The 15,483-nt window shown below is 42.4% G+C and overlaps 1 protein-coding gene and 1 long non-coding RNA gene across 10 annotated transcripts in view; one reads left to right on the top strand and one right to left on the bottom strand.

The window, feature by feature from the left end:
• LOC110356328 (uncharacterized) overlaps positions 1-15,483 on the top strand; it is a 244,019-nt gene that overhangs the window by 193,783 nt on the left and 34,753 nt on the right. For 6 of the 8 annotated variants that reach the window (XR_010472583.1, XR_010472584.1, XR_010472585.1 and 3 more), the window contains 2 exons: positions 4,560-4,721; positions 12,755-12,991. This is a non-coding gene — a long non-coding RNA (uncharacterized LOC110356328). The remainder of the gene's footprint in view (positions 1-4,559; positions 4,722-12,754; positions 12,992-15,483) is intronic. The other 2 variants (XR_010472586.1, XR_010472589.1) reach the window with 2 other exon arrangements.
• CXXC4 (CXXC finger protein 4) overlaps positions 9,523-15,483 on the bottom strand; it is a 102,294-nt gene continuing 96,333 nt past the window's right edge. For both annotated transcript variants that reach the window (XR_010472580.1, XR_010472581.1), the window contains 2 exons: positions 15,426-15,475; positions 9,523-9,658 (listed from right to left, as the gene is read on the bottom strand). The gene's annotated coding sequence lies outside the window, so the exon portion shown is untranslated. The remainder of the gene's footprint in view (positions 9,659-15,425; positions 15,476-15,483) is intronic.

Genomic DNA, 15,483 nt, shown 5'->3' with positions numbered 1-15,483 from the left:
TTTACCACCAGGTGGCCTAACTATTCCACCGTTCATGAGAAACCAAGACTCCATTAGAGAACGGCAGCTGGAACTTTTTAAGCTTTACATATTTTTCTTCCCAAGCCTCCACCTCCCCTCCTTCCTCCTCATTCAGTTGATTAAAAGCGATCAGGGCTGCTCCGAGTTCTCAGCTCAGTCCTTTTCCCTAAGCAATGGAGAAAGCTTGTGCTTCCAGTGGTCCGGCCCTGGCTTTGGAGATCGAGCTCAACCGTCTCTATTTACCTCCTAGTCTAAATGAACTCTTGCCATAACAACATAGGTAACTTGGACTTTTCTTTGCACTCCAGTATCTGGAGATGGATTCCTTTGTTTGTTGACTCCGATAGGTCTCCAGCAGCTAGTTTTGTGACCACCCAGGAGTTCTGTGCCGGCCCCAGAAGCTGGGTTTAGAGCTGCCTTGTGTGCCCAGAGCATTGCAGCGTGGATTCAGTGGAACAGAGGATCTTACTCAGCAAATGGATTTTGATTCTTAAACCCATAGACAGCTTGGGACCTCAGCAGTCCCTCCACCCGGTAGTTTTGGGGTAGCCATTTGGGAGCTGGCTGAGCTAACAGCACCTTGGGTTTCAAGAGAAGCTGGCGTTACAGGCCACTCCATTAAAAGTCCTGCCATTGTGGAGTGAATTCCCAGCTTGGACTGGAAGGAGCTAGACTTGCTGATCTAAAAATGGGAAGGAAGATACTTTCAGAGGTTCATCTCATGGTTTTCTTGATGAGAAGGGTGGGGAAGGCTTTAGCTGATGTCCAGCAGTATGAACTAAGAATAGCTACATAACTACATTAATACCAACAATGCAGGTATTAGGAGGCCACTGAATGACTTCTTAGGAAAAGGAAGCATCATGTCAGAAGATGAGTTATTTCATATACTGCAACACTGATGGCTTAGTTTTTTATTTTCTACCATTTACATAATGCCTGAAAGCTTTTGAAAGGTTCTTTCAAAACAAATCTCAGTAACTAAAGTGATTAACTAAAATTATTTGGTTAAAACATCCATGATTCATTTGTTTACCTGACTTTGTAATTATGCATTTCAGTTTTGATGTGAGCGGGGGCAAAGTACAATGATGGCAGGCAGGAACATCACATCAGAGCCCAGCAACAGAAGCATCTTCCCAAGATCAGTTCAGATCAGCTCTCAGACTGCTGCCTGACAATCCCAAATCAAAGGTATGCAGTTTCTGAATGCCCCCTAACACAACTGCAGCACAAGAGAGAACTCCATCGGGCAGATTTTCCTAAAGGATGTGATGGTTTAACTTTTAAAAATACCAGTCATTTGGAGAAAATTTCAGGAGTCTTTAAATTACTTTGGTAAATGGATTAGTTATAAATAATAAATAGCTGGAAATCTGTAGAGACTTTCAGTTGCACCACAAAAATGTCATGAAGCAATACTGGATATTTCAGCTACTTTAACCTAGCCTTGGGCACAGAAGAGTCCAATTCTGATCATTTGCAGGATAAGCAATCAAATTCAGGGTAACGAGGCTTTCGCCAAGGTGCTACTCTGGATTTACACCTCTGCAGATAGAATCAGATGCTATCTCCTAGTCTATGCATCCTCTGAGAATAGAATTAATTTTGAATTCTTGTATCATCTGCTTGCTTGTGCACTTATTTGCTAACTGTCTGACTGAGTGAGCTATTCTGGGTCAGTATGATTTAGGCATCCTTTATTACACAGTTTCCAATTCAGTACATTTTTTAATCAAGACTAAATTGAAGTCAGGTTCCAGGTACATATAAATATAATATATATTTAGTGAATGCATTGCAAATCCCCAAGTCTAATTTTGAATGTAACTATAATAGAACAAAAAATATGAAGGTTCCTTTATTTTGTAGAGGAGTATTAAAATATTGCCACTTCTTAAAGGCAAGTTAAGACCTATTTTCATATTTTTAAAATCACATTAGCTAAAAGCTTGTTAAGGAATAAATAGTCCAGAGGATAATTGAGACTTAGCTGGCTTAAGCATTAATGAATCAAAATCAGATGCCAGATCATTAATTAATTCTACAAATTATAATGTTGCCATTACTGGAAAATACTATGAGAACTAATACTAAAGAGCAAATTCAACTGCATGGTTTTCTTTCTTACTATGTATCTTTTGTCAAAAAGAAAAAATGCAGTGGCTATTTTTTGGTTGATCACTAACAGCATCTATATTTTTAAAACTTCTGGGTGATTCTTAATTTTAAAAAATCTTCCCATTTCTTTAACATGCTATTTATAGAATGTGCCTATCATGGACTATAAGGATATTTCCATCAGTGCTGTAACCCATGGAAAGTAAAATGTAGCTGAAGTGACAGAAAAGTCAATTCAACACTTCCAAAGCCTCACAAAAATTCACACCCCTTCAAATCAGCCTCTTTGGCAAAAGACAGAATAATAGACGGGTCTTGCAATGTGGCCTGAAGTGCGACCGTCTCAAGCTCTGTCAGACTAACACGAAAAATTAATTAGAGGGGAAGCGAGAGAGGCAAAAGAGAAGGTCAGCTGGACATTTCTAGCCACCACTTCTCATCCCACAACGAGAAGGAAACATCAATATGTTTAGAAGGTAGCAAACTTTAAAAACATTTTACAGAGTGGAGAACCAGTCTGGGGAATGGGCTATGACAGGATACCACTGAGGCCAGAACCCTGTGAGGAGTAAAACACCAGTGATGAGGTGATATAATGTGAGATGATATAACGAGATGATATAACATCAGTCTAGTCAGAATCAAACTTGAGGGCCAAAATGACAGAGTTTTTACACCTTTCTTTGAAAACTCACTGTATTTGAACTCTTTGTGTGCTGTGGTTTATCTTTTCTCATCATGTGACAGATGCCAAAATTATCTAGGATCTAGAACATGCAGGTTCTTCTAGAACATATCCAAAATGCCTTAATTAAGGCTGGAGTTGAATCAAAAGCCAGTTGCACTGCAGCACTTGTATAATAGTTTGCTCACTTAAGCATCGCTACGTAAGTGGCTGGGTGCAATCTCTAGCTGAGATTAAGCTATCATGAAGGATCCAGCAAAGACTGTCAAGTCTGATGCCTGTAAGAGCAAGCTGTGAAAGAATGTCCCATTTTTCCTCCATACTGATTGCTATTTTCATTCCATTTCCTTCTTCTGTTTAACTGAAAAGAAAATGAAGGCTGGCTGGGTTTTTTTTTTTTTCTTTCCCCTCCTAGGAATAACACTAAGACATTCTGAAATAAAATAAATTCTTGTGGTTTCCCAAAAACAAGTGCAGCTCAGTTTCCAATAGGAATCAGATACTCATCAATCTTGTTACCATGAGCTACATTTCAGCTGAAGACCAACAAGGTGCTACCTTATTTCAGCCCTCAGTATCCGTCCACCATCGATGGCAGACAAATCTTTGCCAACATATAGAGCATTAGCACCATGCCAACAGTATTTTTTGATTGCTTCATATATATGCCAAATAGATGAATTCTTGGTAATTTGTCACCCTTTGGGATCTCTGAACTACCCAAAGGTGTTGACCTTTGCCATGCGATAAAAATGAAACTGGCAATAGGCAACGCTGTAGATAATAATGCATTTTGATATATCGACATTATCTACCCTTACACTGAATTCATGACCCTTTTCTGTGTCTGGAGATGACAGATAATACCAAAGCTATATTATTACAACTTTTGGCCTTCTGCCAAAATTAGAGGATCTAAAAATAGACCAGTAATTATGGTCTCCCTCTGAAGTCACTGTCTTGAACACAAATCCAGAACAGCTGACAGCAGCCAACAGCAGGTTCCTGGGAAGCATGAGAACAGGGCAAGCATGTAGGTTTGCTCCCTGCAAGGACTTTTCCAGCCTGCGTCTATTTGCAGCTCAACAACTTCTTGAGGTATTTAATAGCCCTTGAAGAATATTTCTTGTATGAATTTGTCCAGTCATTCCTTTTGTTAACTTGAGTAACAAATATAGCCAGTATGGGGCACTCTTCCAGTTTTAGTCCCTGATTAGGCTACCCTGCTAGGTTGGCGGAGAGATGATGTTTCTTTCATAATGACTCAGAGGTGGAAAGGACTCTCTTTACATGGTTGGATGGCCAAGTTCATGGTGAAATAGCTGCTATAATTCTGCTGGGATTTCATATTATCGTTAATGATTTGCTAGGGTACTTGAAACCTGCAATGCTATCCCTTAAAAGGATTTAAAATCTAAACACATTAAAAGAACTCTGCATTCACTCTGTGTGGCTTATATTCCTATTTTCTGATGCTACAGCCCTAATTCTTTTGACACTCTGAAGTCCATCACTGTTGGAAATCATTAATGCCACCATCATCAAGGAAAAGTGCAGGCCCAAACCAGTAACTTTCATAACTGTGGTGAGAGCGCAGGGAGTATTCAGCTGCATTAAACTGTCTTGCTCTTTAGCTTTTGTTTTCATCTGTTTCCATCCATGGAAGATAATTAATTACAGTTAATTAACAATTAGACCAAATTCATGCAGGCTAACAGAAAGTTTGTTTCAGATGGATTCTGCCACGTGATGAGGACCAGCTGATAGTGATGTTTTCCTTTTCAAAGGGAGTCCAATGGTAGATCACAGTTACGGCAGTTTGGGGAGAAGGAAACAAAACAATCTCTCATCTATGCAAGTGAGATGTCTGGTGGCAAGTAACTAACGCTAACTGGTAAGTGGCACCAAAACAGATGCATATTTTTTGTAAATTTGTTACTGTCTTACAAGTTTTCAGCCAATGTATTGAGATTATTTGTACAGAATTTACTTTTGTATATGGTTTTATTGGATAGGCAAACACCTATTGAAGCTTATCCATGATGGTCCAATCACACAGTGCTATGTAATCAACAGCCACCACAGGTTTGGATGCCCTGGAAAAAGCATTTGATTTAGCACAATATTTATTAAAAATAGTTATGCTAATATGATATCCCAAACAAACTCACTTATTTCCATATAAATGTGCCTTTTTGTCTTGGACTGTGTCACCTTGAACACTTTTATTACTGAATGAAACCAACTGTGTGCCAATTGAATTATGTTCCTATAATTAAGATAACTGTAGTGGTACAAAACTTTCTATGCATCCATGCTGTCACCTGGCCCTGAGGCTGTATCTCCCATCTTTGATGGAGAGGCTGCAGTCTACAATGCTGATGAATTTGCCATAGCACTGGCACTTTAGATGCTCGGGGTTTTATAACCAAATGTACCTAATCCAGTTCCCACTGTGTCGTGTTTAAATTACAAGTTCATTAGCACACACCTTCAATGAGCTAGCATGCACTGTGCCTGCTCTACCGTCATTTATACTGAGGAATGTCAAAGAAAGAGAAAGGCAGAAAAATATACTCAAAGAGCTTTTTAGATTAACAGTCCAGGGAATATTATGAGTCCTAGGAGCAGCAAGGTGGGGTTTTTTGCTTGTTTGTTTGTTTATGAAGCTGACCTAGAGGCTGTGACACAATGGGGGAAATTCTGCCCTTAGGAAAGTTAATGGGAAACAACTGAGCAGTTCCACCAGGGGCAGGATTTTTCTGACTGTGTATGGTCCTGTTCCCATCTTGCCTCCTCTGCACACATCTAGCAGACAAAGAACAGTGCCTCTGTTATTTCAGCTGTCATTTCAAAGGAAGAAGACTGACTTAATTCCCTATCACCGGGTCACTTAATTGCTTGGAGGTCGTGAGGGATAACAATTTTTATTGTTCAATTTAATTAGACATCGCCTAGAATAAAATAATTTGAATTTTCTCATAACACCTTCTCTCTCTTGGATAAAGGATAAAAGCTTATTTCAATGATAAATTGTGGCTTGAGTCACATCTGGAAAAACCTCAGCACCTCCAGTCACTGGAATAAAACTTCATGTAGTCAAATGCAAAACCCGTTCTGATTTCTCTAAGAACTGAGAGCAATATTAAGTGTTTTTTAGCTGTGTTGTCTTTCGGAAAAGAGGTTAAGCTCCTCGCTAGAGAGTGTAATGAGGGCCTGGGAAAATTGAAAAATAGATTATGTTAATTGATTGTGGCTAAGGATGAAAACTGTCCTAAGGATCCACCATTTCTTTAGGATACCACAGAACCTTACAGCTCCAACAGACACTGTAACCACCATACAGCAAAAATGTAACTTTTGCCATTTAAAAAATAATTTCCAGGGGGTGGAGCAGGGAGGAATATCTGACCTGTTTACAGAAATGAACAGATTGACAGCTTGCCCATGCTGGTGCAGAAGGATGCCAACCTCAGCAGCGGTTTGCTTTTTCTCTTAAGATCACACAGAAACCTCTTGAAGTTCACCATCTAGCAGTTTGGAAGGGAAAGGGATTTTGTAGCACTTGTCTGGCAAAAAATGTGCTGGTCATCTGACTCTTTCTGTGGGTATTTGTGTGATGCCTAATGGGTCTAAAAGAGACAAAGAGGTGGAGCACAAAGCCATGGAAAGGCCATGTATTTTTTACTTCAATAAGTTTACAAAATCAGTAAGTGCTGGCAGGGGCTCAGAAACTGTATGCCCAGTCAAGAGATGCAGTGATTCTGCACTTTGCCAAAGTAGCGTTTTCTCAAAAGCTCTTCTACAACAACCAAAACATATTAGTTTTTCCACAGGCAGTGGAACCAATGGGACAGAGTCTACCCAGCTTTTTCCCTTGTTGAAGGCCAGCATTTTGCCCAATGAATGCACTGAAGCAGTGCCAGCATAATGGTTTTTCATTTTTTTTAAATATCACATTAAACCAGCATAGGACATGATTTTTCTAGTATAAAACATCTCCTGGAGGTTAGTGTATGTTGTTTGAAAAGACGTTTATACTGTACAGATAAGAGCTGCTGGAATGGGGGCTGTCACGTCTGTGTTATATACTGTAACTATGGTCCAGTTTCACCGATGGACAAGATACTAGACTGAAGCAGCCTGGGACAACCAGGGTGTCCTTTCCTTTTTCTTCCCATTTTTCCCCTTCCTGTTTTCTTTCAGTAACACAGGCACATGTGCCCGGTAGTCACTTCTTCACTAGGCACTGCTGGTGCGATTGCTGGAGCTGGCAAAATGCACTGACACTGGCTCCATCTTTCTGTTCATCTGTTCCCTTCCAAATTGCAGCCTGAGCTTGCCCATTTATTGCTTGATAAAGACCTTAGGAAGTCGCTGCATTTGAAAATGCTCTGTTAGACCTCGTTCGCTCAAACCCTATGTATAAGTTGCTAGTATATGTCTAGATCTTCAGTGAGTTCACGCAACTCAAAATGGGTCTGATAAAGTTAGCGGAGATGCTCCAATCCACCCCAACTGTAGGTCTGATCCATCTTTTCTCATTTGGTTCTTTAACCAGCTCCTTTTTCTTGTTCCAACTTCTTTTCTCATCTACATTTACCAGCCTAGTTAGGTGTCATTTACTGTTAAAAATGCACCTCCAGTATCCGGCACATCATTTTCTAAGCTTCCATCATGCCAAGAGAGTTAGTAAAACATCACTTTTTCACTTCAGTTCCCAACCCATATGTTTTCAAGTAGCACTAGGGAAACATTTTTTAAGGGACAGACTCCAGAGATGTCTTCTAATATCATCAGCAATGATAATCAAAAGCTGCTTCTGCAGAAGCCTGCGGGATTATCAGTCTCTCAAAAGGAAATTCAGCAGCTTTTCTTGCAGTAACATTTATTCTCCACCCTTCCACCTCAAGCTATCGTTCACCTCAAGGTGGTGACACCCTGGACAACTCCATTTCCCTAAGCACCTCCTATCTGAGTGTCAGGAGGGACTCCTAATCCAGGGTCGGAACTCCTCCTGGCTTTCTAAGGGACGTGTAACTCAAATGATAATAACAGTTCATCATAGTTCATAGATGATGCAAGTTATGTCTCATTTACAGTTGCAAAACACCTCTGAGGAAGTTTCTTCTTCTTTTCAAATTTAGACATAATTTCAGCTAGGCATGAAATCAGTGTTAGGCTTAGACTCCTCCACAAAGGAATGCGTTGCTCATTTCAAGCTATTTACTGTTGGACTGCATGATCTTAAAGGTCTTCTCCAACCTAAATTATTCTCTATGTTTTGGCTAATTCTGGTCACTCCCAGAGGTAATACAGCCTGTTCCTATCCTGTGTCTGGCAGCATGCTGGATGTTTATAAATACCCACGTAACGATCACCATTTCTGCAAACCTTCCTGCTGCTGACCTCTTTGACAAGGAGAGCTAACACAGAGCACCAAGGGCCTGGGATGGCCCTCTTAAGAAGTTCAATCAAATACTGTCCATAATTGCTTTATCATCAGCAATCTCACTATTTTGCACTCTGACATTTCTCACTATTTCTTTTCCTACCCTCCTCTCCCTCCAAATTTGTCTTGCCAAAATATTCTGCTTCCTTTTCTTCTTCCTCTTCTTCAGTTCTTCAGATAAGGTCTTCAAGACTTCCCACCTCCCAGTCCTTCCCCATAGGGTGGGAGCAGTTTGTCATCGCCTGGGCCGTGAGGGTGTATCTGGATGTGGAGCCCAGCAGAGCCCTGTCGATTCCTAGGAAGAGGATCATGGGTCCTTTCCTGCAAATCTAGAGATGGTTGTCGCCTGCCTTGGCTTGTGCTTACCTCTTCTCAGCTAAACCCCCAAGCGGAATTTATTGACAATGGAAAAAAATCAACCCCACTTAGTTTCTGTAGCATCAAAAATATAACTCCTTGCTTGGCCATGAAGGCAGCAATATAGTGAAAAGCAACAGCAACCAACCTCTGCAACCCTCCCTGGCCAGCCTTGCTCTCCTTAAACTTTGGGAAGAGGGGGTTGCAGTTGTCTCCAGCAGCCCCCAAAAGCACGGCGGAGCGGTCTGGGGCCGGGGGCTGCGCAGGGCTGTGACGGGGCGCAGTGCAGGAGCGGTTAAGGCAGGCAGAGGGGATCTGGCCACAGCCCAGACTGTGACAAGAGAAATTGAAATGTAAATTCTGCACCCCGGCAATAAATTTCACAGCAGCCTAATTTTCCCAGGAATGATGCCGTGGGCAGAGCCTGTGTGGCCCAGAAAGGAGCAGGTTTTAAATTTTCTAGAATTCCCTAATCCACTTTATCAGCCTCTTCTCCCTAAACTGCTGCTGCTCCCTGAGAGATTTAAAGCTGCAGTGGCTTCTTCAAGGCCTCTTCCTGATTATTATGTTTATTCTCATCCAGTCAAGACAGAGAAACATTAGCATGTGATTTACAGTGTGGGACCAATCGCCGATACCAGCACTCAATATTTGAAATTCAAGCAGTATCTATTTGCAGCAAACTGGTCAGGATCAATCTAGAGATAAAAAGGAGGGCCCTATCTTTTTAGAAGGCAGTAGAGATTCATCGTTGAGGTCTGCAGTCTTCAGCCATCAAACAAGACGCTGTACATCACTCCTACGAACCAACGCATGCAATGGCACTCACATGGTATTAATACATGCCCCTGTGCCTTCTTAATTCCTTTCTTTTGTTTCGTTGGTGTTTGTTTGGTTGGTTGGTTTTTGTTTTGCCTTTCTTGCAATCATCTGCTTTTCCTCTCATGTTTCAAGTCTTTGTATATATCTGTCAAGCAGGCAGTGGATTCAGGACAGGTTTTCATGCCAAGGCCTTCCTTTACCTAATGAAAAGAAGTGAATAAAACATAAGAGAAGTACCTTGAAATTAAAAATAGACAAAAAAAAACTGAAGAAAACCAATATCTGAAGGAAAACAATTTTTTCCCTAGAAAAACGCCTATTGACTAGATGAATCTCTGTTCATTTATTCTAATTTAAGCATGCACTTATAATTATACCCTAAATAAATAAGGAAAAAGGACCATGTGTGGCAGAAGAGAAATATACGCATATGTGAAGAGTCAAGAAAATCCAGATAAACTTCTGATGGCATGACATATTCATGCACAGTAGTCACTTTTCCAAACTAAAATTTCTCCCAAAGGCCTGCAGTTTGTATTATTAATGACATTTTTCTTAGCCTGCATTACCGTTCCCATCTGAGGGGAAAAAAGGCAAAATTTTTTTCTCAAGTTTGTAAGGACAAAGCGGTCTCAGAGCCACAAACATCAAATGCTTTTGCACAAGCCTTTGAATAGATTTTATCTGCATGGTTTTGTAAATGGACAGAGTGAGTTCCTGGCCTGAGACCCTGTGCTGGGGATCTCAGGGATGAGGAACAGCCAAATGGAAACATGGAGGGAGGGGAAAAGGCATGGAGAGGCATGGAAAAGGCACTTTGCGATGGTGTGCCACAACAGCGGCCCCACACGACAGGTCCCCGACAGCCTCCGGGCCACAAGTCCCATTTCACGGTAGCTTTGGTGAAGTGAGTACATTTGGACCCTGATTTAAGTCATGGGTGACACTGACTGCTTGGAGTTAATTTAAGTCTATACGGAAGAGTCGTGAGGAGCTGGGCCATTAGAGCAGTTTCAGTCTGTTCCTCCAGGTTTCTGCTGGCTGCACGGAGCCTTGAATGCCATATCCTAAACGTCTGCCACTGACTAGCTGTCCCTCTTCTCTGTTTAACACGAATATCCTGTAATTGGAGTGTCAAGCTTATTGCTGCCACCACTGAGGAGGAGGATATGGAGGAGGAACCAGAAGAAATCCGTCTTTGCCGTAATGAATGCATGCAGTTCAGGCCAGATTGGGCTGTTCAGATGTTTTATTCCTCCTTTTCATCTCCTTTGTGGAGGCTCAAGCAGTACCAGAACACAGAGATCTCCTTTTAGGGCTTCAAATCTATCAAAGATCCGCTGGGTCTGCTGTGTGGGGAGACAGACAGGGAAGCTTTTTTGATGCATCTTTGTAATTTCCATGCTGCTGGCGCTTTCTGAATATCTTGTCGGCTGTCGGTGTGGGGGCATCTGGTGGAGGCTTCCCCTGGGACGTGGGGGCCAGGGACCAGTCCAGGCTGCCGTGCTGCTTTGGTGAGGCAAGACACCCGCTGGTTTGCTTCGAAGGGACGACAAATAGCTGGTTTTACTGCAGTCTCTGACACCTAATTGTACAAAGCGACACAAACTTCTTATAGATGCAGTGTCCCCACAATGAGGCACAGCAAGCATGAGCAGGTGTTTGCTGTGATGCTGTTAAGTCATTTACAGAGCTGGTTTTAGGTGCCTGGTCAGTAACTGCCACCAGCTGTGCTCCATATGTCCTTTGGCATCTCTCTGCTGTTTCATGGCTGTGAGATCCATGGTACCCAAAGACCCTGGGCTTTTTTGTCCCCGAGCTGCTGCTAGCAACAGTCCCCAAAGGAGCAATAAGGGGGCCCTTAGTGCAGAAAAAGCCCCGGTCCCAGCTATCTAGGTTAGCTGTCAGAAGAGAGGAGTGCAAGGTCTATCGGCTGGGTCAGAGCACCGCGGTAACGCGTCTGTCCTGCTGTCACCACCCCAGTATTGCTTTGGTGATGCACAGGGCTATGCTGCGCTGAGCTGGTACTCCCCATGCCTGTCTTGGTGTCACTGTGCGTGCACGGCTGCTCTGTTTGTTTTGTTTGTTTGTTGTCCTGATGGACGGAAATCAAAGCTTTCTTTGTCACCTTACTCCATTCACCTTATTCTAAAAAGGTACCAGCTACAGCTGTCTGTGCCTTCGCACGCCCGCCTTACTGCTCTTCCCATGGTGAATACCATCTACTCGCTGACTAGCAACAGGAGATTTTAATATTGCTTTGCTTCCTTCCTTGGGAAGATCTGAAAGTGAATAAATCACACACGTGTCCCACTGCTAAAGCTATTGAGCAGATGTGCAGAGATTGGACACTTGCAGAGATGTGGAGAAATCTGCATCTGTTTCCTAGGATCGCACTTTCTTTTTTCTTAAATACAAGATTTACAATTCTTCTCTGGGAACCCATTTTAGTATTTAGTATTGCTGAAGTCAAAATTAGCACTTGGAATGACCATCAAGATAATGTTGATCTCTTTCCTGCAGTTGTTCTGATCAGACTTTTAAAAATTGGTTAATATACTCTCATCAGTGGGTATGTGGAATTTTCTACACCTGTTTAAACAAACCTGACTTTTACAAACAAAGAGTAAACTGAAGAATAGACTGTAGTTACCTTGGAGAGATATTCCAGACCTAGCTGAAAAAATACAGGAGTCATTTGTACTCAGAAATAGAATTTTAGATCAGAACATTTGATTTTTTAATTTATTTATTATTTTTTTTAAATACATAGATAAATAAGATTTCCTGCAGGCTTGAACAAATCATCACTAAATCCACATTTCAGTAAAGAACAGGCAAACTGGACTGGGTAAGCCTTACGCAGTCTGGAGTATTTTATATCTCCTATTCATCTATTCAATTTTTCACAATGTTGCCCAGAAAACGTTAGAATTTGTGTATTTGGGTCCAAAAATAGCTTAGGCAAGAGTACTAGATAAAAAAATACTTCCCTGGAAAGCAAGATTTAAAAAATATATTCCTTAAAAATTATTCTCTGTAGATGCTCCAGAACATATTAAGCTAGTGGTGTCTGCATTAAAAATAAACCATTGAAAGAGAGCTTTTCTTTGCAACTTGCAGCAGGACTAGCTGTCTTTTTGTGTTTAGCTAGTGCCAGTATGCATAAATTATTCTGTGTATCACTTAATTGCTGAGGGTTTGTATGTAATTACATTGTAGTTCAAGTTTGTATCCTATGGTAAGGAATTCCTTAAGTAAAGGCCTAAGTGAAGATGTCTTTCTGGTTTCTGCAGGAATCTGAATTGAAATAGATGTCACAGGCATTCCTGACCACAGCAAACCTCAGAAAATAGCCGTCAACAGCCTTGGCCTTGTACGCTGACCCTATTTGAACTACGATTACCTCTCCAAAATTCACCAAGATTGTATTGGCAACCGGCATGAAGTATGAGCCCAGTCTGCCCAAAAGACTAATAACTTACCCATGAAGATTGACTTCACATGCTGTGTTACTTGAATCTGCATTGGAGGTAAGAACGAGCAGTGATTTCCGTGGGGAGTCAGAAAATGAATACAGCCCTGAAATGCACGCCAAATTGCCCTTGCAATTAATTGCCTACCAATGTGCTAGTTATTAGATAGTTACAGGACCAAAAGTTTTCGTCTTGACTTCATCTGCAGAGAATAATGATGCTACACAGGAGATGAAAGCACCAAGTCCTTTCCTGAAATGCCACAGGACTGGAGAGCATGGCGGTGCCTTGTCACATTTACCTTGAGCTTTGTTATTTGTCTGTACTCCTTCTACCTCTCAAGCATCCAAACTCTGCCTGTGCCACTGAAGGAGCGGGTTGTATTGAGCAAGTGCTGGGTAGCACTATCCATACGTGTGATTTGATCTCTGTGCCAGCGGGCAGGGGGTGTGCCAATAGTCTTCTCAAGCCATAGTAACAAAGTTAAGGAACACACATGATAATGAAAAGCATTTATTTCTAAACCCGTTTGTGAGGTTCCCTTGACTGAAGTCCAGCCACAGCTTCGTCCTCCCTCACATGTTCTTTCTCTCTCGCTCCCTCCCCACCCCTCTGCTTTCAGTAATTCAGACTCCTACAGATGACCGCAGAGAAAACACAGGGTGCTTGCAGGATCTGCTGGGTGAATAGTGAATCCCAAGCAAACACACTGTTTATTCAGAAATATATCAGGCTGTTTTCAGGAGCCAAGAGAATACTGATTTCTGATCGTGCTTACGTCTTAAAGGGGAGCATGCAATTCTCAGTGGTAACTTTCCATTTCAATGGCTACTGAAAGAAATCTGTTTTGGGAATTGCCTTTCCTTATTTGTGTAAAAATCCTTTTATGCCATTAAGACGCTTTGCAAAGAGAAACAACATCCAGGGGCTTGTCGAGGCACAGTTTTCACTACCCAGTAGAGTTAGTCTCATTAAAATGGACCTCGTCTCCTTGCTGTTCCTGCACATACTGTCAGTTTATCATAGATCATCTGACATCTCTAAAATGGAAAGCATGACGTAAAGCAGGAAAAAGAGCTTGAGACTGAAAAAAACTGAAAGAAAAATTACAAAGACTTTGGAGAAACAGCTCGCAGGGAAAGATGCTTGTATACAAACTTGTCAAGACTTCAGGGTGCCTATGTGCCAGCCACAGGGAAAAATAAGCATTTAGAGCTGTGCAGTGCTCTGCCCTCACCCAGCTCTGCAAGGAGCGATGCACACTCCTGGAGCCGTGTACACAGGCATAAGGTTCTTAGGAAATCCCTTCCCAGAAACACCCGGCAGGGACACCTCCCTGCCTCTCTGCCCCTCAGCCCAGAGCGCCGATACAGCCCTGAGGGGCTGTGACTGATGGGGACTGTCTGCCGGCTCTCCTGCCCAGACCCCAAACCAACGCAGGGCAGGCCAGTTTGGGGCTTTCAGCCATTTATTGAAAGCGATGGGCCTGAATGTCAGTTTACCCTCAAGTTTTGGGCTGAGAGCTAGGAACCAGCAGAAATGCCTAGATGAAAGGAGACAAAAAAGCCTTCTGAGACCTCCTCCAGGTCAGTGAGGGGTGCAAATCCTGTCCTCTGCCTGACAAAAGGCAACAACTGGAAAATTACTAGGGGACAGAGGGGACACTGAGAAATCCCCAGGACAGGGAGCAGTGTGGCTGTGGGGGTGGTCGGGTGGACCACTTTGCCTGCTGGGGAAATATAATCCCCTTTGCTCCTTGCACAGGCTGGGGTGCAACAGCTCTCAGCAAGGAGCTGCTCCTGCCTTTTCTTGTGAAGCTGGAAGGTAAAGCCTCATCAGGAGATGCTGCAGCACTCAAGCGGGCTGGCCAGGGGAGTCCTAGGTTGATGGGTCAGGATGGCGATGCACTGCAGTAAGCTACTGGCCTCTGAGGTAGCATCTTGAGGACCATTCCCTTCCTTTCCCAAGGACAGAAATGCTCCCAGAGGGAGCTTGCTCTGGGAGACTTAAATTCTCCTGTTGGTTTCCGTGTGACAGCAGTAAATTCTTTTATTGCTCCTTAAGCTGAATTTTCCACGGTCAGTTTTCCTAGGAGACTATTTTTGCATGCATTTCCTCGTCGCCTGGACAAGACCAAGACAAATTTGAAGCCAGACCATTGCAATAACTCAGCTCTGCACAACAAGCCCAGTTCAGTAGCGGTGGGGAAAACAAACAGTCTAAGGATTGATGGGGAGAGAAATTTAAATAGTGAAGTAGAGTGTCTTACACCAGCTAGGGATTCAGTGGGTTTTCAACATAAACCGGCAGAGACTGGGAGGCAGGTGGGGGAAATGAGGCGACAGCAGGAAAAGAGGCTGTGGGACAAAGCAGTCACTTTGTTTAGGTATATGTGTACATATATATGGACATATGTTGAATATTTAGATAAAAAACCCTCTTATCCAATATATAAAATGGAGAAGTGTTTAACTTGAACCCAAGACTTTACCTCTGACAGTCCCTCTGCTTCCCAAGATCCGTTTGTCCCAGGCAGTCCGACTAGAAAA

This window comes from Columba livia, chromosome 4, assembly GCF_036013475.1.
Source record: "Columba livia isolate bColLiv1 breed racing homer chromosome 4, bColLiv1.pat.W.v2, whole genome shotgun sequence".
Taxonomy (NCBI): domain Eukaryota; kingdom Metazoa; phylum Chordata; class Aves; order Columbiformes; family Columbidae; genus Columba; species Columba livia.
This window is presented reverse-complemented; position numbering and strand designations above follow the sequence as displayed.